General features: G+C 39.2%; 1 protein-coding gene across 8 annotated transcripts in view; it reads right to left on the reverse strand.

The window, feature by feature from the left end:
* The window catches only part of DOK5 (docking protein 5), a 1081787-nt gene that overhangs the window by 594963 nt on the left and 461537 nt on the right, over positions 1-25287 (reverse strand). For all 8 annotated transcript variants that reach the window (XR_013824125.1, XR_013824126.1, XR_013824127.1 and 5 more), the window contains 2 exons: positions 23695-23765; positions 19080-19219 (listed from right to left, as the gene is read on the reverse strand). The gene's annotated coding sequence lies outside the window, so the exon portion shown is untranslated. The remainder of the gene's footprint in view (positions 1-19079; positions 19220-23694; positions 23766-25287) is intronic.

Raw genomic sequence — 25287 nt, forward strand, 5'->3', positions numbered from 1 at the left:
TTTTCTTTTTTTTTTTTTTTGCGGTACGCGGGCCTCTCACTGTTGTGGCCTCTCCCGTTGCGGAGCACAGGCTCCGGATGCTCAGGCTCAGCGGCCATGGCTCACGGGCCCAGCCGCTCTGCGGCATGTGGGATCTTCCCGGACCGGGGCACGAACCCGTGTCCCCTACATCGGCAGGCGGACTCTCAATCACTGCGCCACCAGGGAAGCCCTAAACTTCTGTTTTCTTTTTCCTGTTAATCTGTCTTTTATTACGGGGGGGCGGGGGTCTCAGCCAAGAACCTAGAAGGAGAGAGGGAAAACTATTTTTCTTCCCATACACCCTGTTGAGCCTACTGCCTCGAGCCATCTTGAGCTCCCTCTTCTCATTTCCAATATCACAAAGGGGAAAAAAGAACAATTTGAAAGAAAAACACTGGCACGAAGATAACTTAGAAAATAAATGAAGGTTTAAATGTCCACCACTTTCTAGAAAGAAGAAATAATTAATACAAGAAAGTACAAATTTCAACCAAGCTTCTACATCTTTCCTGTGTGTGCCGTGAGAATCTTCACTTGAACTTTAAAGAACCAGGAAAAAAACCCTCCAATTCTTACTTTAAACTTTTCAGGCCATATACCCTAAGCAAATACACTCGTTTGCAATTCATTAAGAGGAAACAATTTGGAAAGATAGGCTAGTTTTACATAATGGGTTTAATTACATATGCAAGTTTTATTTGCACCATGATAAAAATCTTTCTTTCAAAGATACAAATTAAAAAGGAACCATCATTTGCATTATATCTAATTTCTGATTTTTAATCTGTTGTTATCTAAGAGATAATATTTCCATTTCTCATATTTAATTCAAACAGATAGGCAGAGTCCTCGCTACAAAGCATCCTCAAAGATTAAGAAACGTCCCTGCAAATATCAGATCAATTATAAGAAGAATACTCTGATTAGATGTCATTTGAATTGCATTACCATTCACCAAAGGGTATTTTGGGCAAGTGTTTGCAGTAGGATAGAAAATGAATTGGAACTGCTAAAGGTTGACACCATTTGAAAATAAGCCAATATGGTCTTTGAAGCCCAGGGTGAGAACTTTCTCTTCTCTGGAAGATGTGCTCTCAGCCATTATCTCATCTGCATCGGTCCAATCTAAACAGAGAGATTAGGACCGCACACTAGAGCCGACAGAGATTCAAGGCAAATCCTACAATATCCTGGTGACAACTAATCTTTAAACAAAAGGTCAACATTTTTTAGATCATAGTTATAACATTTTTCTAACCAGGGCACCAATGAATGGCCTTTTGAAAAAGTTCTACCTGTAGCCCAAGTCTTTCAGAATTTTTTTTAAGGCATTTTTGCAGTCATTTGAAGTTCATAACCTTCATTTTGGAGCAGTTTTACATGGAAGGACATATCCTGTGCATTCTGCAACTATTAGAGAATTTATCGATAGGAGTGCATTCTCCTTCCCTTCCCACCTTCCTCCCTTCTTATTCTCCCTTCCTTTCTTCCACAAAAATATATTGAGATCTGAATATGAAACAGTATAAAGCAGTGTATTGTTTATATACTTTTAAATTTTCTATATATTATATTTTGACTTTTTTTTTTTTCCAATTTTCAACACCTGACAAAACCTTTCTGGCTGCAGGGAGACTCCCCTCCCAGGGCTAGTCAATACTTAGAGCAAAGGGCCAGCCTGGAGCCCTCCTTTGATGTGTAAACCAACCCAGAGCCACACTTCCTCTACCTGGCCTACACAACCCAGGAGGTAACAATATCCCTCTACCTTATTCATCCGAGGGCCAGGTGCCAAGCAGCCAGGGACCATGCCTGCAGCCAGCCCAAAGCCCACTGAATTGATTCACACTAGCCAGTCTTACACTGTTTACTTTGCCCTGCTTTGCCTTTCCTGCAGAAACCCCAGTAAAGGCCCTAGCCTTGGCTTTCTACTCTTGTCTTCTGAAATCTGACCAAAACCTGGCATTTCCCCTGTGACGCTGGGTGGCATGTGGCGACACCTTCCCTGGAAACTAGGAGTATCATGAACTTTGTTTTTCTGAGTCTTTCCTGGGTCTCCTCTTGTGGCCACACCTGAGTGACCATCACATAAAGGAACACAGAACAAGTAGCCATTAAGTGCACAGGGTTTGGCAACAGGGCAAAACTTGCTACCACAGGAGCAAAACTACTTGATAATGAAATTGCCCAAGAGCAAAGAAGAGGGGCAAAGTGGACAGGAAATTACAGAGAGAGGGAAGAGATTCAACCAAGATGAAATTATGTGAGCCCTGGAATAGAACTGAGCCTGGACTTTTAAAGTTGTGTTGACAGATTCTCTCCAAGGCCAAACTTTCATCAGGCTCTTCTGAGGTTTTTTTAAAGTAGGCCTGACTTTTGGGCTTTCGTGTTCCTCCCTGCATTTTCCAATTGTAGTAAGAATCCTGCTAGGTCATTTTAGCCAGAATTCCCCATCCTCCCAATCGAATTGCACTGCATCACCTGGATCTCATCAGTCCTTCATCCTCCAACATGCCCCAGGTGATGTCTGATCATCCTGGCCTGTTTGCAGCAAAAATCCTGTTAGGTCAGTTTAGGCAGATTCCCTCCCTTACCCCTAATGCCTCCTCTTAGTAATTTTCCACCGACTGCCCCCACCCTGCTCCTAGGCTATCAATTCCCACTTACCCATACTGTATTTGGAGTTCAGCCCATTCTTTCCCCACCACAAGACCCCATTGCTTTGGTCCCTCCATCCATCCCAACCATACCCCTTGAATAATGTCTTCCCGATCATCTCTAACAAGTGTCACAAATATTATTTTTTCTTTGACAATGTGCTCACGAATACCCCTCTTAACTTACGAACACATTTTAAGTTGTGCTCATATCATTGGCAACCGAATCCTAATTTGTAAAGCATTTCACTTTTACCAGAGAATTTAATGTATTTCATCATTTATTCAGTATACCACACCCGTAATATATTTTAGGTCTTATGTGACAAACTATGACAAGATTAGTAAGATATGGTCCCTTGATGGGAACACAGACAAACAAATGCTTGCTTCTGAAGTGTTAAGTGCTGCTTATATTATAGATTTATGTCAGGAAGAATTTTACTAGAAATATTGAATTTTTTTCTGATACTCACTGACTTAGTAATCTGAAGTAAGTAAAGAGGTAAGAAAGAAATTCCAATAACTCTGATCTATTGAATGGCCTCCTCAGTATATTTCACACTCAGTATATATCAACATCAGGGTAGAGTGGTTCCTTAAACTCACATTTTATTTCCTTCATTTGGGAACTTAATTCTACCCATACCTATTACTGAATTTGTTTTCTGTGCCCGGTGTGGCTATATCTCAATCAGATCTCCCAGGTTTCAAGGTTTCCTTTCCTTACTCACGATACTTTGAATGGTGTTCTATACCATTAAAAGAAAATTTTGTAGAACAGGTAAAATAATGAATCTCATACAGATAAAAAATCAGCCTGCATTAAAGTTTTTATTTAATATTCACTGATTAAATGAGGAAACCAGGCAGATACAACCAGTTCAATGGAAAAGTCAAAGAAGCACAATATATAAGGAGCAAAACATTGAAATGAATTATCAAATGGTCACCAAAACTAGCTTTTATTGGGAGTGGAGCAAAATTCATTTACACTTCAACGGACAGGAATTATTTTGTATTGTTTCGGTTATTTACAACTTAGAGAGTTGTAGACTAGATCCCATAAAATCAGAATCAGATAACACAAAGGGTGTGCTCTAGATAATGTACAATTTTCAATAAGAACAAATTTCTCCTACAGTACTTTGTAAATGAGCAACATCAGTTTTAATGAAAATAAAAAAATTCACCATTTATGAAGTGCTTATATTGGTCAGGGTCTGTGCTAAACATCTGACAAAGTATCTCCTCATTGGATCTATACAACTACACTCTCTTCACAGACGGAGAAACTAAGGCTTAAGAAATCTCAAGGTCACATAGTTAATTACGGTCAGTTTTAGGAACTGAACCCAGAACCCCACTGTTCTTATCCTGAAATTGGCCAGCAAGCATACATTGTGGAGGGTATTTTGTTAAACTCCCACTGTACTTAAAAGATGACGTCAGTTTGTAATTTAGTGTATATTCTCTTCTATCTGACTGCTTCATTTACTTATGTTACCTGCAGGCTCCCCTGAATGTGTTTGTGATCTCTCTCTATACTACCATTCAAACACATATGTACCACATATTAAAAAAAAAAGCTTAGAGTCTTGGGGAGAGAGGGGTGCATGTTGGTTGAACAATGATTTCCAAAGAGCAAAAACTCTAAGTATCATTGATTTTTCCTTTTCCCTCTACTCCGTATCCAGTGAATACTATAGATCTACATAATAGTATGAAAATAACAATATATACCAAATCAAATTCCAGGCAACTCTACTTCTGCCATGCCTTTTGTCACATTCATATTCCAGCAGAACCAAAGAATTCATGCTTTTATTCATAGCAGGTTGCAGTGGCATCTGACATCCATTTGGCTTTGACTTAAAGAAAACCTCTGGGAGCAAGCATACATCATTTCCCTAAGCAGGCGCAGAAAGGTAGCTTAGCAAACTAAAGACTGGATTTACTGGATTAAGCACCTGGTTTAGGGAGATTTAAATCTGATTTAATGATATTGCCAGTCCCTGGAGCCACTGGTTCAAATCCTGACTGAAGCTTTTGCCCTTCAACAGAAAATGCCAGCAAATCTGCCTTATTCTGTAGATTGGGGTAAACCTCAGAAACGTTTCCATGTCTCCTCTTCACAAGATAAATATGAATTTTCTGAAAAGACAAGTCACTGCCCCACAGAGGATCTTGTAAATTCCACCAGGCCAGATTCTAGCTCAGAACCCACTCTGTTCCCAAGAAAGAATTTCAGTAACACTGGGCTAAGCGTTTTGTCTTCCCCATCCCTCTCTCAGCCCTTCTGGGTCTTTGCTCAAACGTCATCTTCACAGTGAAGCCTTTACTTTAAACCTTTTTTAAAAAAAAATTGCCATCACCTCCATTTCCATATATTCCTTCCCTGCTTTGTCGTCACTGCTCTTACTACCATCTAGTATGTTACACATTTTATGTATTTTAGCATCTGTTTCCCCATCTAGCATTAAAGCTCAATGAGTATCAGGACTGCATTTGTTTAGCTATACAACCAGAGCCCAGAACAAGGGCTGAACATAGCAAGGTTCAGTATATTCTTGCTGAACGAACACATGAATCTCAGTAAATGGCTTCAGCTTTCTAAGGCCCACAAGGTATCTCCCACCGCTGCTCCTGTCCATATATTTATCCCATCCCTGTCTCTTCATCTTGTTTGTGGTCCTACACAGCCCCACCACCCATGCAACTGCATCTTTTCAATTCTACTCCCTTTCACTTCCTTGATTACTAACTCAGTGTCTCTGTTCAAATACTCAAACAGGGGAATCTGACTGATCATTGATTATTCAATGCGCTGGCTAGTTTTGGGTCATGTGTCTATTCCTTGCATGTCTAAAATATGGCACAGACACCATGGACTATGTCACTTTGAAAGGAATGCTGGGCTCTCACCATTCTTTCTTCCCATGGACAGACAGTTTCCTTGACCAGTACTGGCTAGTAGACCAGGCACCATCTACCAGCCAGACAGAACTTCCACCAATGGCCTGCTATCAACAAGACCTGCTGTTTTACGTATTTATCTAGGTTTCCTCATTATGATCATTCACACATTTATTCAGTAAATAATTACTGAGGGTTAGCTATCTGCTAAACCCTCTGCTAACTGCTGGGGACACAGTAGTGTCTGTTTTTATGAAACTCACTGCCTAGTGAAAGATAAATAAATAGCTTTCCCTTAACATCTCACAGATAAATCTGTGAGCTATGGAAACACATAAGTAAATAATTTACACCTGGCAGAGGGACATGGGCACTGGGGGATTTGAGATAGAGGTCTTACCCAAAGAAAATGAAATTTCATTGGGGCTTGAATGGAAAAAAAAACTTAAAAGAGTTAGCTAGGCCAAGAAGAATAGGAGTGGGAAGAGATTTCAGATAATAAGAACAGCACGGTCCAAGTCCAGAGGTGAAATGTGCACTGTGCTTTTTGGGGAACTAAAAGAAATTCACTTTGGCTGCCATGAAGATAGTACAGTAGTTCTCCCCGATCCACAGGGGAAATGTTCCAAGAGCCCCAGTAGATGTCTGGAACCAGGGATAGTACCAAACCCTATATATACATGTTCTATGTTTTCTCCTACAATAATGGGTGGGTAGCACATACAGTGTGGATAAACTGAACAAAGGGATGATTCATGCCCTGGGTTGGATGGAGTGGGACAGCATGAGATTTCACCATGCTACTCAGAATGGTGTGCAATTTAAAATTTATAAATTGAAAAAAATTAAAAATAAAAAAGTTATAAATTGGTAATTTCTGGAATTTTCCATTTAATATTTTCTGATCACAGTTGATCTCAGGTAACTGAAACCACAGAAAGTAAAACCATGGATAAGGAGAGACTATTGTATGGGATAAAGTGTTGAAGAAGTAAATAGATGTCAGATGTCAGCAGGACTCATGAACCAACTTAAGAAACCTGGGTTTTGTTATGAAAAAATGAAAGGATATTACGGGTTAAAAAAAGGATATTAGGGTTTTAATCAGATTAGTACCACCATCTTGCTACTTGCTTCTGGATCCAACACCATGTATCAACTCCACATCCAGCCTCTGAATTCTAATCTGTTCTTAGTGCTAGTGAATGCTTGGTAAAATCTGACAATTTCTAATGTCTTCCTTCCCACAATATTTGAAGCCGTAACACTTAGCGGAAGGAGCACAAGCTAGGCATTTTTGAAAACATTACCCTACGTTTTTCTGAGCTTCAGTTTCATCATTGATAAAATGAGGATAGAACTTTCCTCATTGTGTTATCATGGTAATTAAATGAGACAACATATGTGTAGAACAATATCTGACATATAGAGATCCTCAATAAATGACAATTATCAGTCAGCCTACATCATTTCTGATGGCTGTTATTGCTGTTTTCATATGCTAATAGAACCAAAACAACTACTAGAATCACCAATTTAGTTCTGGGAGTAGAATAAAATAAGTACGGTGAAAGGACCTTCAAGATGGCAGAGGAGTAACACGTAGAGATCACCTTCCTCCCCACAAATACATCAGAAATACATCTATATGTGGAACAACTCCTACAGAACACCTACTGAATGCTGGCAGAAGACCTCAGACTTCCCAAAAGGCAAGAAAGTCCCCAAGTACCTGGGTAGGGCAAAATAAAAAAGGAAAAACGGAGACAAAAGAATAGGGATGGGACCTGCACCTCTGGGAGGGAGCTGTGAAGGAGGAAAAGTTTCCACACTCTAGGAACCCCCTTCACTGGCAGAGACAGGGAGGTGGGCGGGAGGAAGCTTCAGAGCCACGGAGGAGAGCGCAGCAACAGGGGTGCAGAGGGCAAAGAGGAGAGACTCCTGAAAAGAGGATCGGTGCCGACCAGCACTCACCAGCCAGAGAGGCTTGTCTGCTCACCCGCCGGGGCGGGCAGAGGCTGGGAGCTGAGGCTCGGGCTTCGGAGGTCAGACCCCAGGGAGAGGACTGAGGTTGGCTGCGTGAACACAGGCTGAAGGGGCCAGTGCGCCACAGCTAGCCGGGAGGTAGTCTGGGAAAAGGTCTGGAGCTGCCGAAGAGGCAAGAGACCATTGTTTCGGGGTGCATGAGGAGAGGGGACTCAGAGCACCGCCTAAACGAGCTTCAGAGATGGGCACAAGCCGCAGATATCAGCGCGGACACCAGAGACAGGCATGAGACACTAAGGCTGCTGCTGCCGCCACCAAGAAGCCTGTGTGCAAGCACAGGTCACTCTCCACACCTCCCCTCCCGGGGGCCTGTGCAGCCTGCCACTGCCAGGATTCCATGATCCAGGGACAACTTCTCCGGGAGAACACACAGCATGCTTCAGGCTGTTGCAACATCATGCTGGCCTCTACCATCGCAGGCTTGCCCCGCATTCCATACCCCTTCCTCTCCCAGCCTGAGTGAGCCAGAGCCCCCTAATCAGACACTGCTATAACCCCCTCCTGTCTGGATGAAGAACAGGCGCCAGAGGGCGACCTACACACAGAGGCGGGGCCAAATCCAAAGCTGAACCCCACGAGCTGTGCGAACAAAGAAGAGAAAGGGAATCTCTCCCAGCAGCCTCAGGAGCAGCGGATTAAATCTCCACAATCTACTTGATGTACCCTGCATCCATGGAATACCTGAACAGACAACGAATCATCCCAAATTGAGGAAGTGGACTTCAGGAACAACTGTAGACTTGGGGTTTGCTGTCTGCGACTGACTTGTTTCTGATTTTTATGTTTATCCTAGTATACTTTTTAGCGCTTGTTAACATTGGTGGATTTTTTAATGATTTGGTTGCTCTCTTCTTTTTTTAATTATTATTACTTTTTTATTTTAATTATTTTTTTATTTTAATACCTTTAATTTTTTTTACTTTTTTTTTTTTTTCTTTTTTTCTCCCTTTTCTTCTGAGCCATGTGGCTGACAGGGTCTTGGTGCTCCGGCCTGGTGTCAGACCTGAGCTTCTGAGGTGGGAGAGCCGAGTTCAGGACACTGGACCACGAGAAACTTCCCAAACCTATGTAATATCAATCAGTGAAAACTCTCCCAGAGATCTTCTTCTCAGCGCAAAGACCCAGCTCCACCCAACAGCCAGCAAGCTCCGTGCTGGACGACCCATGCCAAACAACTAGCAAGACAGGAACACAACCCGACCTATTAGCAGAGAGGCTGCCTAAAATAATAATAAGGTCACAGAGACCCCAAAACACACCACTGGATGTGGCCCTGCCCACCAGAAAGACAAGATCCAGACCCACCCACCAGAATACAGGCACCAGTCTCCTCCACCAGGAAGCCTACACAACCCACAGAACCAACTTTAGCCACTAGAGACAGACACCAAAAACAACAGGAACTACGAACCTACAGCCTCCAAAAAGGAGACACCAAATAGAGTAAGATAAGCAAAATGAGAAGACAGAAAAACACACAGCAGATGAAGGAGCAAGATAAAAACCCACCAGACCTAACAAATGAAGAGGAAATAGGCAGTCTACCTGAAAAAGAATTCAGAATAATGACAGTAAAGATGATCCAAAATCTTGGAAATAGAATAGAGAAAATGCAAGAAACATTTAACAAGGACCTAGAAGAACTAAAGATGAAACAAGCAATGATGAACAACACAAAAAATGAAATTAAAAATATTCTAGATGGGATCAATAGCAGAATAACTGAGGCAGAAGAACGGATAAGTGACCTGGAAGATAAAATAGTGGAAATAACTACTGCAGAGCAGAATAAAGAAAAAAGAATGAAAAGAACTGAGGACAGTCTCAGAGACCTCTGGGATAACATTAAACACACCAACATTCGAATTATAGGGGTTCCAGAAGAAGAAGAGAAAAAGAAAGGGACTGAGAAAATATCTGAAGAGATTATAGTTGAAAACTTCCCTAATATGGGAAAGGAAATAGTTAATCAAGTCCAGGAAGCACACAGTCCAATACAGTATAAATCCAAGGAGAAAAACACCAAGACACATATTAATCAAACTATCAAAAATTAAATACAAAGAAAACATATTAAAAGCAGCAAGGGAAAAACAACAAATACAAGGGAATCCCCATAAGGTTAACAGCTGATCTTACAGCAGAAACTCTGCAAGCCAGAAGGGACTGGCAGGACATATTTAAAGAGATGAAGGAGAAAAACCTACAAGCATGATTACTCTACCCAGCAAGGATTTCATTCAGATTTGATGGAGAAATTAAAACCTTTAGAGACAAGCAAAAGCTGAGAGAGTTCAGCACCACCAAACTAGCTTTACAACAAATGCTAAAGGAACTTCTCTAGGCAAGAAACACAAGAGAAGGAAAAGACCTACAATAACAAACCCAAAACAATCAAGAAAATGAGAATAGGAACATACATATCGATAATTACCTTAAATGTAAATGGATTAAATGCTCCCACCAAAAGACACAGACTGGCTGAATGGATACAAAAACAAGACCCATATATATGCTGTCTACAAGAGACCCACTTCAGACCTAGAGACACATACAGACTGAAAGTAAGGGGATGGAAAAAGATATTTCATGCAAATGGAAACCAAAAGAAAGCTGGAGTAGCAATTCTCATATCAGACAAAACAGACTTTAAAATAAAGACTATTAGAAGAGACAAAGAAGGACACTACATAATGATCAAGGGATCGATCCAAGAAGAAGATATAACAATTGTAAATATTTATGCACCCAACATAGGAGCACCTCAAAACCTAAGGCAAATGCTAACAGCCATAAAAGGGGAAATCAACAGTAACACAATAATAGTAGGGGACTTTAAAATCCCACTTTCACCAATGGACAGATCATCCAAAATGAAAATAAATACGGAAACATAAGCTTTAAATGATACATTAAACAAGATGGACTTAATTGATATTTATAGGACATTCCGTCTAAAAACAACAGAATACACATTTTTCTCAAGTGCTCGTGGAACATTCTCCACGATACATCATATCTTGGGTCACAAATCAAGCCTTGGAAAATTTAAGAAAATTGAAATTGTATCAAGTATCTTTTCCGACCACAATGCTATGAGACTAGATATCAATTACAGGAAAAGATCTGTAAAAAATACAAACACATGGAGGCTAAACAATACACTACTTAATAACGAAGTGATCACTGAAGAAATCAAAGAGGAAATCAAAAAATACCTAGAAACAAATGACAATGGAGACACGACGACCCAAAACCTATGGTATGCAGCAAAAGCAGTTCTAAGAGGGAAGTTTATAGCAATACAATCCTACCTTAAGAAACAGGAAACATCTCGAATAAACAACCTAACCTTGCACCTAAAATAATGAGAGAGAGAAGAACAAAAAAACCCCAAAGTTAGCAGAAGGAAAGAAATCATAAAGATCAGATCAGAAATAAATGAAAAAGAAATGAAGGAAACGATAACAAAGATCAATAAAACTAAAAGCTGGTTCTTTGAGAAGATAAACAAAATTGATAAACCATTAGCCAGACTCATCAAGAAAAAAAGGGAGAAGACTCAAATCAATAGAATTAGAAATGAAAAAGAAGTAACAACTGACACTGCAGAAATACAAAAGATCATGAGAGATTACTACAAGCAACTCTATGCCAATAAAATGGACAACCTGGAAGAAATGGACAAATTCTTAGAAATGCACAACCTGCCAAGACTGAATCAGAAAGAAATCGAAAGTATGAACAGACCAATCACAAGCACTGAAATGGAAACTGTGATTAAAAATCTTCCAACAAACAAAAGCCCAGGACCAGATGGCTTCACAGGCGAATTCTATCAAACATTTAGAGAAGAGCGAACACCTATCCTTCTCAAACTCTTCCAAAATATAGCAGAGGGAGGAACACTCCCAAACATTCTACGAGGCCACTGTCACCCTGATACCAAAACCAGACAAGGATGTCACAAAGAAAGAAAACTACAGGCCAATGTCACTGATGAACATAGATGCAAAAATCCTCAACAAAATACTAGCAAACAGAATCCAACAGCACATTAAAAGGATCATACACCATGATCAAGTGGGGTTTATTCCAGGAATGCAAGGATTCTTCAATATACGCAAATCAATCAATGTGATACACCATATTAACAAATTGAAGGAGAAAAACCATATGATCATCTCAATAGATGCAGAGAAAGCTTTTGACAAAATTCAACACCCATTTATGATAAAAACCCTGCAGAAAGTAGGCATAGAGGGAACTTTCCTCAACATAATAAAGGCCATATATGACAAACCCACAGCCAACATCGTCCTCAATGGTGAAAAGCTGAAAGCATTTCCAGTAAGATCAGGAACAAGACAAGGTTGCCCACGCTCACCACTATTATTCAACATAGTTTTGGAAGTTTTAGCCACAGCAATCAGAGAAGAAAAGGAAATAAAAGGAATCCAAATCGGAAAAGAAGAAGTAAAGCTGTCACTATTTGCAGATGACATGATACTATACATAGAGAATCCTAAAGATGCTACCAGAAAACTACTAGAGCTAATCAATGAATTTGGTAAAGTAGCAGGATACAAAATTAATGCACAGAAATCTCTGGCATTCCTATACACTAATGATGAAAAATCTGAACGTGAAATCAAGAAAACACTCCCATTTACCACTGCAACAAAAAGAATAAAATATCTAGGAATAAACCTACCTAAGGAGACAAAAGACCTGTATGCAGAAAATTATAAGACACTGATGAAAGAAATTAAAGATCATACAAATAGATGGAGAGATATACCATGTTCTTGGATTGGAAGAATCAACATTGTGAAAATGACTCTACTACCCAAAGCAATCTACAGATTCAATGCAATCCCTATCAAACTACCACTGGCATTTTTCACAGAACTAGAACAAAAAATTTCACAATTTGTATGGAAACACAAAAGACCCCGAATAGCCAAAGCAATCTTGAGAAAGAATAATGGAGCTGGAGGAATCAGGCTCCCTGACTTCAGACTATACTTCAAAGCTACAGTAATCAGGCTTCCCTGGTGGCGCAGTGGTTGAGAGTCCGCCTGCCAATGCAGGGGACATGGGTTCGTGCCCCGGTCCGGCAAGATCCCACATGCCGCGGAGCCCCTGGGCCCGTGAGCCATGGCCACTGAACCTACACGTCCAGAGCCTGCGTGTCCAGAGCCTGTGCTCCACAACGGGAGAGGCCACAACAGTGAGAGGCCCGCGTACCGCGCAAAAAAAAAAAAAAAGCTACAGTAATCAAGACAGTATGATACTGGCACAAAAACAGAAATATAGATCAATGGAACAGGATAGAAAGCCCAGAGATAAACCCACGCACATATGGTCACCTTGATAAAGGAGGCAAGACTACACAATGAAGAAAAGACAGCCTCTTCAATAAGTGGTACTGGGAAAGCTGGACAGCTACATGTAAAAGAATGAAATTAGAACACTCCATAACACCATACACAAAAAAAACCTCAAAATGGACTAAAGACCTAAATGTAAGGCCAGACACTATAAAACTTGTAGAGGAAAACACAGGCAGAACACTCTATGACATAAATCACAGCAAGATCCTTTCTGACCCACCTCCTAGAGAAATGGAAATAAAAACAAAACTAAACAAATGGGACCAAATGACACTTAAAAGCTTTTGCACAGAAAAGGAAACCATAAACGAGATGAAAAGTCAACTCTCAGAATGGGAGAAAATATCTGCAAACGAAGCAAGTGACAAAGGATTTATCTCCAAAATATACAAGCAGCTCATGCAGCTCAATATCAAAAAAGCAAACAACCCCATCCAAAAATGGGTGGAAGACCTAAATGGACATTTCTCCAAAGAAGATATACAGATTGCCAACAAACACGTGAAAGGGTGCTCAACATCACTAATCATTAGAGACATGCAAATCAAAACTACAATGAGGTGTCTCCTCACACAGGTCAGAATGGCCATCATCAAAAAATCTAGAAACAATAAATGCTGGAGAGGGTGTGGAGAAAAGGGAACCCTCTTCCACTGTTGGTGGGAATGTAAATTGATACAGCCACTATGGAGAACAGTATGGAGATTCCTTAAAAAACTAAAAATAGAACTACCATACAACCTAGCAATCCCACCACTGGTCATATACCCTGAGAAAACCATAATTCAAATGTACCACAATGTTCATTGCAGTTCTATTTACAATAGCCAGGACATGGAAATAACCTAAATGCCCATCGACAGACGAATGGATATAGAAGATGTGGCACATATATACAATGGAATATTACTCAGCCATAAAAAGAAACAAAATTGAGTTATTTGTAGTGAGATGGATGGACCTAGAGTCTGTCATACCAAGTGAAGTAAGTCAGAAAGAGAAAAACAAATACCGTATGCTAACACATATATATGGAATCTAAAAAAAAAAAGTGGTTCTGAAGAACCTAGGCACAGGACAGGAATAATGACGCAGACATAGAGAATGGACTTGAGGATACAGGGAGCGGGGGAATGGGAAGCTGGGGCAAAATGAGAGAGAGTCATTGACATATATACACTACCAAATGTAAAATAGTTAGCTAATGGGAAGCAGCAGCATAGCACAGGGAGATCAGCTCGGTGCTTTGCGATGACCTAGAGGAGTGGGATAGGGAGGGTGGTAGGGAGGCTCAAAAGGGAGGGGATATGGGGATATAGGTATGCATATGGCTGATTCACTTTGTTATACACAGAAACTAACACAGCATTGTAAAGCAACTATACTCCAATAAAGATGTTGAATTAAAAGAAACAAGAAAAGAAACAAAAACAAAAAAAATAAAATAAGTACGGTTATAGTTACTCTCGCAACAACAAATGCATAAAATCAATACTCAGTAATATACCATCAATAATCAATGCACTCCCTTGGCCTTAGTCCCAAGTACAAAAGTAAGAAATAAGTGTTATCATTAATATATGCAATTCAGTAGTCATTTTTCAATATAATTCAAAGGAATCAAAAATAATCTTCCCAATTATTGTGCTTTGTTTTCTCTCAATTATCCGTCATTTCTCATGAAATCTTACTTTGTCTTAAACAATTCTTGATAATAGGAATGTATAGAAAAGCGTAGCTGGAAGTTATCTCTCGCCAATGTTCAGCAGGAGCTCAGATGTACTCAAAGTATGTTAAACTAACCCAGATCCTTCCATGATTGTTTTGTATTCAGTTAATTTATTCCTTCCTGTGTCTTTACTTAAGCATAACTCCCTACTGTTTCATTAACAACTGCAGCTGTATTGCTGCCTGAGTACATTAACTTAATGGAAGAATCTATGAAAAATTGAACGCTTTCTGGTTGGCCTGGAAAAGTTAGGTATCTCTCAAATTCATTCATTTGTTCATTCATTCATGTCACAAAAATTATAAGAGCAAGAATGTCTAACTTTGCTACCTCCACAAGTAGACCGAAAGATGACAAGGACTTGAGTGCAGATTATTTGGGAGCTGATCCCAAGGAGCACAGTGAGAGAGTGAGGAAAGTGAAGAAAGCAAATCAGGGAAGGGGAAAAAGTGATAAAGCACGAGGCAATGAGCAAGTTCTAGGCACCAGCACACAGGCAGTAATCCCTGGAGGCCCTTTATGAAATCATGTAAAACATGCCTTAGAATCATCCCACTAGGGGCTGCGGAGGCTGTGCCATTTATCCAGTATCTCCCATCTGCCATTGGTTGAGGGTTGTGCATCATTCTGGTCCAGCAAGCTCCCAGGATGGAGAAACCAGAGAGACAGGAAGAGTTGCAGGTGCCCAGGGCTGAGATGGGAAGTTGCCTTCTGCAGCTGCTAGTGAGCGCAGGTGGGCAGTGGTGGGGCAGAACATCTGCTACAAAGAAGCAACTTCTAAAAGGGTGAATGAATTCATACATGTAAGTGCTTTAAAGCAACGCCTGGCATGGAATAACTGCTGTATAATCTTAGCTCCTGTTACCTTGTTTAAGATACACTAGGCCCTATTCTAGGCACCTGAGAGAAGAATGACCCAGTTCCTGCCCTGGATAAGCACATAACTATACTCAATTTCAAAAACAAAACCACCTCTCAGAGAACAGTGTCCACCTGTATGTATATTCACTGCAGTTCCAGAACTACACTCTTATAATTTAGCGTTCTTTGGATGTCCAATTAATTTCTGGTTTTTATTATATTCTTGTTGTACAATGGAGACAAAGTTCAAATGAAGAAGAAGAAGGACCAGAGGATATATATTATTCTTTCTTGTGCATCAAGAGAAAAATAAACAAGGAAAAATTCCTGAACTTTCAGACCTCCTGTTCCCCACTTACAGTGTTTCAGAATGCAAAAGCTACATCTTTAGGCTTTAGAAATGAGTGAATCTGAATCCCTTAGAAATATGCTCTAAATTTTTGGGTATTATCTTCAAAATTGTAACCCTGGAAATATGATGGGGAAGAGAAAAACACAAAACATTCACGTCTATCTGACACCTACTGTCTACTCAGTGGGTTCGTATATGATCAGAATTAATGTGGCAGATGGAGCCAAATGAATAGTGACTACTACCTTCCTGGAATTATTTCAGGTTAGTCTATAGCTCCAGCCATTTATCAGGAACAATAAAATGGGACACACACACACACACACACACACACACTGATCACTTATGAAAAAAGAAAAGTTCGGGAAGTCATGACTAAAGATCTAGCAGACCCAAAATCCTTTAATTTATTCACTTTTTGTTTCTGGTTATAACATACCTGCTAGTGATTTGTAAACCTCCCAATATAATTGCCCATGTGCATTAGCCTTTAATGACCTTCCAAGTCAGTTTTTCCAAGAAATGTGAAGTAGTCTCTAGTCTCTGACATATCTAATGGCCCTCTCTGCATCTAGAAAACCATGTCTGTGTAGCTGGGGTAAGCTGTGCATTGGAGGCATTATTCAGACATGTTGATAAAGACTTAAAAAATGGATAAGCTGGGTTTTCCATCCTCTGAAAGATTTTTCAATATGCATTGTATTTTGATTTTCAGATATTCAATTGGTATTCTTGCTTTCTAATACTTTGTTAATCTCTAGGTATCTTTTAAGTAGCACCCTATAAGTTTTCTGGTTAGAATCAAAGCCCATTTTTGAATAATCAACCTCTTGTGAAATTGGCTGTTAATACAAATTAACTTTTTTTTTGAATAGTGGAAAAGGTGAAGTGGCCAATGGGTGAAAAAAAAAATAGAAGCATCTAAGGTTATGGATCTCATTAGAACCAAAGACTTCAAGTGTTTTAATTGAAAAAAGGCTAATATTAAGGTTTAAAATGAAGCCCTTGAAGAAGCAGGAGTTAAATCTCAAATTTGATGCTAGGAATATTCTAGCTTAAAATTAAAGAAAATATTCTCATATACCTTTACCAATCTGAAACAAAGAAACATCATTCATAGTTTATGATGAGTAAATCTTACTGTTTTCTTTATTGGTGTTTTAAGTGTGTTTGTTTTAAATCAGAAAAAAAATCAAAATAAGAACTAGTCCAAATGGGTTTTTTTCCATCAACTTCAGAATTATTTGTTATCCATTTATTCCAGACACACATTCTTTAAGAATTTCCACCTCTCACTCAGCTCCCCTGTCCAGCTTTGGCAAGATCCAATTCACCTGGGAGAAAAGAGTTCTAATGTTTGGGACAACTGAGTCTTCTTTGCTGAACAATTATTATCATTCAAACTAATTTTCCTTGTGATAAAGCCATGTTAAGACAGCTCACTAACATCTCTTTTTATATTTGAACAACCAAAAGAGAATACATTAGCTATCTCCATATCACAATCCTTCACCTTGCATAATTGCATTATAGCACTTATTTCTACAAATTATATGGTCATTATTTAGACATAGGATATGTGTTTAGATATAAGGTGTCTTTGACTCCACCCTTAGATTACACATGCCATGAAGATAAGGTTAGTATTTTCTCACTGCCCCATATCTGGAAAAGTTAGTAGTGAACAAATAATGGTTTAATGAATGCTATTTGAAAGGTTATTGGGCTTTAAGATACACTTGCAGGGAAAAAAACATGCACTTGGCTTCTAAATCATAATGGCAGACAACTAATGTCTCTTGTGATTAAGCTTCTTCATCTGTAAATGAAAGTCATATTTATACCTACTTCACACTGTTTTGATAATTAAATAAGTTATTAGCTATTAAACACTTAGAAAAGTTCCTGGCATATTGAAATGAGACTTCTATAACTGCTAAATATTGATGTTATTATTTTTTTAATTATTATTATTATTAGTTTCTTCCAAGCATCCATCCCCCTAGTTCAGTAATAATTCCTCTCCCTCACCTCCCTGCAGTCCTTGAGCTACTCTAACTCTCCCCGCAGCTTCAAGGAGGTAGGGTAGGGAACCCAAGTGCACCAAATGTTCATGCTCTGTACCTAAGGGCACAAGGCCAGATGGGGTCAATATGAGCCATTTTCCAATTTAAACAAGACCAACAGAGAGTAAAGCTGAACATAAGATGGTTGGTAATATGCAGAGAGGGAAAGAAAGAAAAGGAAAGGGAGGAAAGGGGAGGTGAGGAAAGGGAAGAGGACAGAGAGAAAAGGAGACCAATGACATCATTTGAGCCCCTGAATCTATCAATCTATCATCTAGAATTACATGAGCCAATACATTTCTCAAATTCTCTTTTTCAAGTTTTAGCCAGTTTGATTTAGATATAGACTCAGATTAGATCTAGACTTCTATCAACTGAAACCAATCAGAAGCCCTGACAAAGACAACCACTGATTCTTTGTCTGCCAAAGGAAAGAGCTGACAAAATTATCTCCATTGAAATTCTAAAATCCTGTGTTGATAAGGCAGTAATCTCAGGCGAGTCCATTCAGATGACCACAAGTGGCTTAGCAGGTCTGTAATAAGCTCACGATCTCCTACTCCCTAAGGATGGCTGAGGTTGTGGGGTTCTCCTACAAGGCTGGCACTGACGCAGAACATTATTTCAAATACCAAGTCCTCAACCCAGGTAGAAAGGGGAAAAAAATGGATAAAATGGCTACACTTCCTACTAAACAGAAGTGCACTTCATAGTGAATGGGGCAGGACGGCAAGATGTAAAAAGAAAATGCCAACGTCCTAATATGCCACAGTGTTTCATAAAGGGAAACTCTTTTCATCTGGTCACAGTGGGTTTTCAAAACAATTGAGGAAAAGTAGACATTTGTGAACTACAACTACAGCAAGCTGTCAAGGGATTGCTTTTTTAATTTTCTGAATTTAGAAAAAGAGCCGGTCAGCTCTGTGGTAGCCAAGAGCATGGCAGTGAACCTGAGTTCTAAATTTGGCACAATCACTCAAAAGGTAAAAGTAAGTTGAGGGAACTCACTTGAAGTTTGAACTTCAGTTTCCTTACCTGGGATATATGAGCCTTGGGAAAGGTGATATATTCCAAGATCCACCACAGCTCTTCAGTTCCACAATTCTACAAGCTCCTAGAAGATTGGAAGTGTGGGCAGAACCTCATCATAAAGAGGAAATCTTTTCAGATGAAAGCTGTAAGAAGGAAAAAATCATTTTACACGTGAACACTGAAAACAAGGTATGACAAGTAATCATGGATTGGTAAACTAGAACTGTCAAGGAGAGACAGCTTTTTAGAGAGGAGTTATTTAAAGACCTTTGTAAAAATAATGCCCCATAAGATCTCCAATCTTCAAAGCCTGGAGATTGAAACATATAATATTCCTTGGGAAAGTGTCATTTTATTTTTTAAGTGTTTTAAAGGGGATTTTTCCTTCTGATTTTTTAAAGATGTGTATTAGCAAAGGATAACATTTACATAAGAGGCACAGGAAAAAAGATAAACAGCTTCCTCTTCCTGCTATCAGGGCTTAAGGGTTTTTTTGTTTGTTTTCTCTGTTAAACTAAGATAAAGGTTGGTGGGGGGGGGCGGCGTATAGAGGAAAGTGAAAAGGTGCTGGAAAAGTTCCTCTTTCAATTAGTATCTTTATCTGGAGCTCTGGCCACACTGAATGTGGTAACGTTCCTTGACTCTAATGCAGTGGACACAGCAGGGGGAAGAGATTTCAGGTTAATGACTCCTGAGCGTCCTGCTTACATTTCGTGACTCCCAGGCTCATCCTCACCCTGCCATTCTGTCCTGGAGATTCAAACTTCTAACCTCAATATTTGTTCTTATAGACACTGATGTTAATTCACAGTTTTTAAATTTTATTCACTCCAATCTTTGTGAGAGTTTGTCTCCACAGCGCAGATGATTGGGGAAGTCATTTATTGAGTAAGCCCCTTGGAAATGGAGACTTGGAAGTGTGATTTCTATTGGCTGTAAAAGCCAAGAATGTCAATATTCATTATCCTGGCTTAGCAGGAAGCTACTTTTCATCAATTGCCCCAGAGATCCACCGTAGCAAACCAACACCACCACAAGAAAAATTTAAGTAGAGTATCTAATATATTTAATTGATTAAGTCAAGAGAAATTAACAGGAAGGTCTTTTTTCTATCTTATCATAAATCAATTGCCCTGAAGAGTTGATAAAATGATTTTGAGTAGTTATCAAACTTCACTTATCAAGGACTCTAAGGAACACTGGAAGAAATTAAACCAACGTTTTGTTTTTCCTCTACGTCCCGAATCCATGTCTGCTCCCGTGTACTTCAGCATATAATTTACACATCCAACTCAGTTTTGCTTAAAAATACACTTGTTTGGATATCTCTCATCATTTCAGATCTGGCATCTTTGAAAAAATCAGTTTCCTAGGTACCCTATAAGATTCTATAAAGATTCATTACAACCAGAAATCAAATTCATCATCTACAAAACCTCTTAAACGTCAGAGGAACCACCCTTCCTATGCTATAATGTGAAATGATTAGGTTGCAATACAGATATTAACAACTTGTCTCCTGTACTGTGGCATGATCCTATCATTTTGTGGCTGGAGAAAACATTTTGCAGTACCTTTAAATCTAGTTACATCGACACCCACGGTTAATTTTTTAGAGGTGCCAATAGCTTGATTGATTAGAGTATCAGCTCTTGATATATTCTTTCATTTGAATACACACCGAGGGTTATAGTAATGAGATGTAAATGGCATATTTATCACTTATTCCTACATAGGCTTTTATTTTTTAACTAAGAGTACAAGTATCACCCACAAATCCATCTGTGTCTGAAAAAAGGAAGAATACTTATACGCATAACATAGGCAACATCTGCCAGCCAAACGTTTATGAGCAAAGCACAGTTGTCATTGAATAGCTGCTAGTCTGGAATGAATCGATAAAATAATTTCTAGGAGCTAAAAATCCTTAATTATTTGTGGATAATGGTTGCAATCTTTTTTGGTGACTATTACTAACTCACATTTTACTGTCATAGTAGTAAGTAGTACTAGCAATAATAACAGTAACAAGAACCTAAGTTGAATATTTTATAAGGTGTTTTCCTATACATCATCTCATTTGATCTTTACAATGTCTCTGAGAAGCAAGCATAATTATTCTTATTCTTTCACACATGCAGAAATTGAGTTTCAGAAGACTTAGGTAAATTGCCTAAAGATGTTCATAGCAATTCCAACCCGTGTTTTCTGATTCCCAAGCTCCTTTTCTGTCTACAAGATCACATGGCCACTGAAGGTCAGCAGAGCCTGGGCCACAGTCACTTCCTGAAGCACAGGGCAGGAGCAAAGCTCAGCAGAGGATGCTGGTCAAAGCAGGGTTTACAAGCCTCAAATATCTGGGTTGAGGCTTAGCTCTACCACTGACTAGCTGGGGTGGCCTTGAGAGGTACTTTACTGTTCTGTGCCTCTAGTTGTTCATCTCGGAAGTGGATTTGTTAGGGTTAAATAAGGTAATACATGTAAAGATCTTGGCCAAGTAATTGCTCAATAATTTGTAACTGTTTCAGAACAGTCCTATCACGCTTTTTTTTTTTTGCGGTACGCGGGCCTCTCAGTGCTGTGGCCTCTCCCGTTGCGGAGCACAGGCTCCGGATGCGCAGGCTCAGCGGCCATGGCTCACGGGCCCAGCCGCTCCGCGGCATATGGGATCTTCTTGGACCGGGGCACGAACCCGCGTCCCCTGCATCGGCAGGCGGACTCTCAACCACTGCGCCACCAGGGAAGCCCCCTATCACCTTTTATAGTCATCTAGTCTTTATGATTATTAAAATTTTTAATTACTAAAAATAGTCCTATAGTCTTTATAATTATTACCATCACTAATAGAGAATGATAATAAAAAGGATGAGGTCAGTTCTAGGAAAAACTTTGAATGGCAGGCAAAGGAGTGTGGGTATTCAGTTACTCATCTTCAAGATCATCCCTGCTGTGACTGATTCTGTGAAACCTTCCCTGACTGCAGCCAATTGAGTTGTCTCTTTTTTCTTCCTTCTCTTATAACCTTGAATATGCCCTACTGCAATATTGTGGTCTACTTTTAACATCTTCTTCTTTAGACTAAGCTTTCCATAACCAAGGATTCCCCAAATTCCAGCATAGTACCTGGCATATGACAGACACTCAGCTAACAAACGTTTGTCAAATGGAATTAACTAGAGATGGCTGCATGGCATCAGTTACAATTGCTATCTATGGGAGTGGCCTTATGATGGTTTGAGCATTAGGAAGATTTTCAACAAAGTAGTTTACAGGGTGGTTGGTAAAGAGAGAAGGACCAACAGAAGAATAGAGCATAGATAGGAAGGAGGATGCTACAACTGGCAAAGTAATATGGAATTCAAAACTAGCATCATGGGCAAAGAATTCAACATACAAAGGTGAAGTTGTAGGCTTGGGGCATAAAGAAGGGGCAGATTATGTCATGGTGACTGGGGGATAGGTACTGGTGGTGTTATCAACCCAACTGAGGGGACAAGAGGAGAAGTTTGAAATGAGTAATTGATTATTATAATTTTGAACATTATCATTATTCCTTTAATGATATGAATAACTCTATACTTTTTTTCAGAATCACTATGAAAATTCCTATCAGCCTAAACATAGACAATAACACCATAAAAGCAAATGCTTATCCTGTCTAAAAAAACAATGTATAAGAAGTTATGTTTATAGGACTTCCCTGGTAGTCCAGTGGTTAAGAATCTGCCTTCCAATGGAGGGGATGCGGGTTCGATCCCTGGTCAGGGAACTAAGATCCCACGTGCCACGGGGCAACTAAGCCTACGCTCCACAACTACTGAGCCTGCGTGCTCCGGAGCCCACACGCCACAACTAGAGAGAAGCCCGCATGCTGCAATGAAAGATCCCACATGCCACAACAAAGATCTCCGTGACCCGCAACTAAGACCCGATGCAGCCAAATTAATAAATTAAAAGAAAAGAAGCTATGTTGTTTAAACCTTTTAGATTATCCTCAAAGCCCAAATGTATTTCCACCCACTATATCCTTGAAGTTTGAAAAGTATTTAAAGCCTTCAACAATCTTTTTCCATTAAAAATTACGGTCCTCTTGAACTAAGCCATAGAGGTAACAAAATAGCAAAGTCGGATTCTTTCAATATTAACAGTAAAACTATTATCTACACATTTTAGATATCACTTGCTGACTCAGTTCTCCACCCCTCAAGTTATAATGCCTGAAAAATAAAGAACTGATTGAAGGACTTTATTTGTAAATACAAATACATGCTTTACTTTGGCTTAAAGGAGATTAGATAGCTTTAAAACATTGTGATCAACTATACAGAAAAAATTAATTTTAAACTGCCAAAAACTAACACACTAGAAAAAGAAAAGTATTCCCACCCAGACTACAGAAGGTTTGCTAAAAATGTCATGAATAACTTATCAAGCTATTAAACAAAGTCATTCACAATTAAGTGGCTGAGTAGAAACCTATCCATGAAGCAGCAGGGAAATCATCACTGAGAACTCAATGTGTGATGTTAAAAAGAAAACATTTATTTTCAAATTCAAAAAACAGTAAGAACTAGAAAAAAATTATTAAGAATTAGAAAAAGCAGTGTAGAAAACTGACCAATCTCTTTCATCAGCATCCATGAGCCAATTGGTCGGGAAAGAGGGCTTCGACTGCCTTTCCTGTCTGCCCTGCATAAAAGAAACACATTTCACAGCTGCTTAATAACATGTTTTCTCAAAGTTTCTGAGTAATGAGATTGTCTGGGCAAGGAAAATAGAACATCATGCTCTAGCAAGAAAAATTAATCAAGTAACTGAAACCATTGCCAATCCTGTTCTTTCCTACCTGTGGCAGGTCTCAGCCAAAGCAAGACGGGACACCTGTAACTGAACACTGGCCTCTGCTTGCTATTTAACACAATGAGAACAGTCCGGACATTTATGATTTAAATCTCTGAGAAAAATATTTAACCTCAGCCCACTTGACTGGGAAGTTACTGATGGCAGAGTCACCTAAGAAACTTTGGTCTTAGGGAAGCCACAAACTACAGGGCAGAACTGGCCAAAACTTCCTCCACCTGTCTCTCCTCCCACTCTTGTGCAGAAGGAAGATTGTTTTCTCCTCTGAATACCACAGATCCTCTGCTTAAGTTCCGGAAGCATATTCTGATGCTCAATTTACAACCACAAGGTTTGGCCTTGAAATAGAACAATAAGCACATACACATACATGAATACAGAAATACACACATACATACTGCATGTATAAACACCTATATATATATACACACACACATGTAATTGTGCACATAAACATACACATATGCATGGATACACACATATTTTATATATATATGTGCACACATACACCTGAATATCTATATACACACATACATAGATATATAAATATGTACCTATACATATATTTGCATATATAGATGAGCATGCATATACATATAAACACGTATACATACATGCATGCATTTATGTATATAAACATGCATATAAATGTACACATACACACTTAAACACACAAAGGCATCTATGTGAACCCATGTATCTATATACATGCATACATGCATTTATGTGTATATTACCGATACGCATATGTATAGTACTTAATGCATATATGCATATATATGTATACGTGTAAATAAACCTATACATACATATACGCATTGACAAAGGTGATACAAAGTTCATAGTAACCAGTATGGTTTACAAAACCCATGAAGGAGAACTATCTCTCTTCTCTTGGAAGCACAAATCTATATACCTCTACATCAAGTAGGTATTGCCCTGGATGTAACAGACAATGAAATCAGGAAATGGAAAACCATCATGGACACCAGGCAAAATATTTTAAAGAAAATGGGAGTACAGATTTATGAGTTGTGAATGATTCGAGCAGTAAATCTTTTTTTGTTTGTTTTTAAACATAGACTCCTTGGCAATACAGTGAAAGTATAGGCCTTTTGCCCAGAAAAAAAAAAGTAATACACTCAAATCTATATATAGGAACTCAATCTGTTCCAGATCCCCCAAAAGTTAAGAATACTTTGGCCTGGAGATTTTTTTTTAATTTATTTATTTATTTTATTTTTGGCTGCGTTGGGTTTTCGTTGCTGCGCGTGGGCTTTCTCTAGGTGCAGCGAGCGGGATCTACTCTTCTTTGTGGTGTGTGGGCTTCTCACTGCAGTGGCTTCTCTTG

Source organism: Stenella coeruleoalba (genome assembly GCF_951394435.1).
Source record: "Stenella coeruleoalba genome assembly, chromosome: 15".
NCBI classification, from domain to species: Eukaryota; Metazoa; Chordata; class Mammalia; order Artiodactyla; family Delphinidae; genus Stenella; species Stenella coeruleoalba.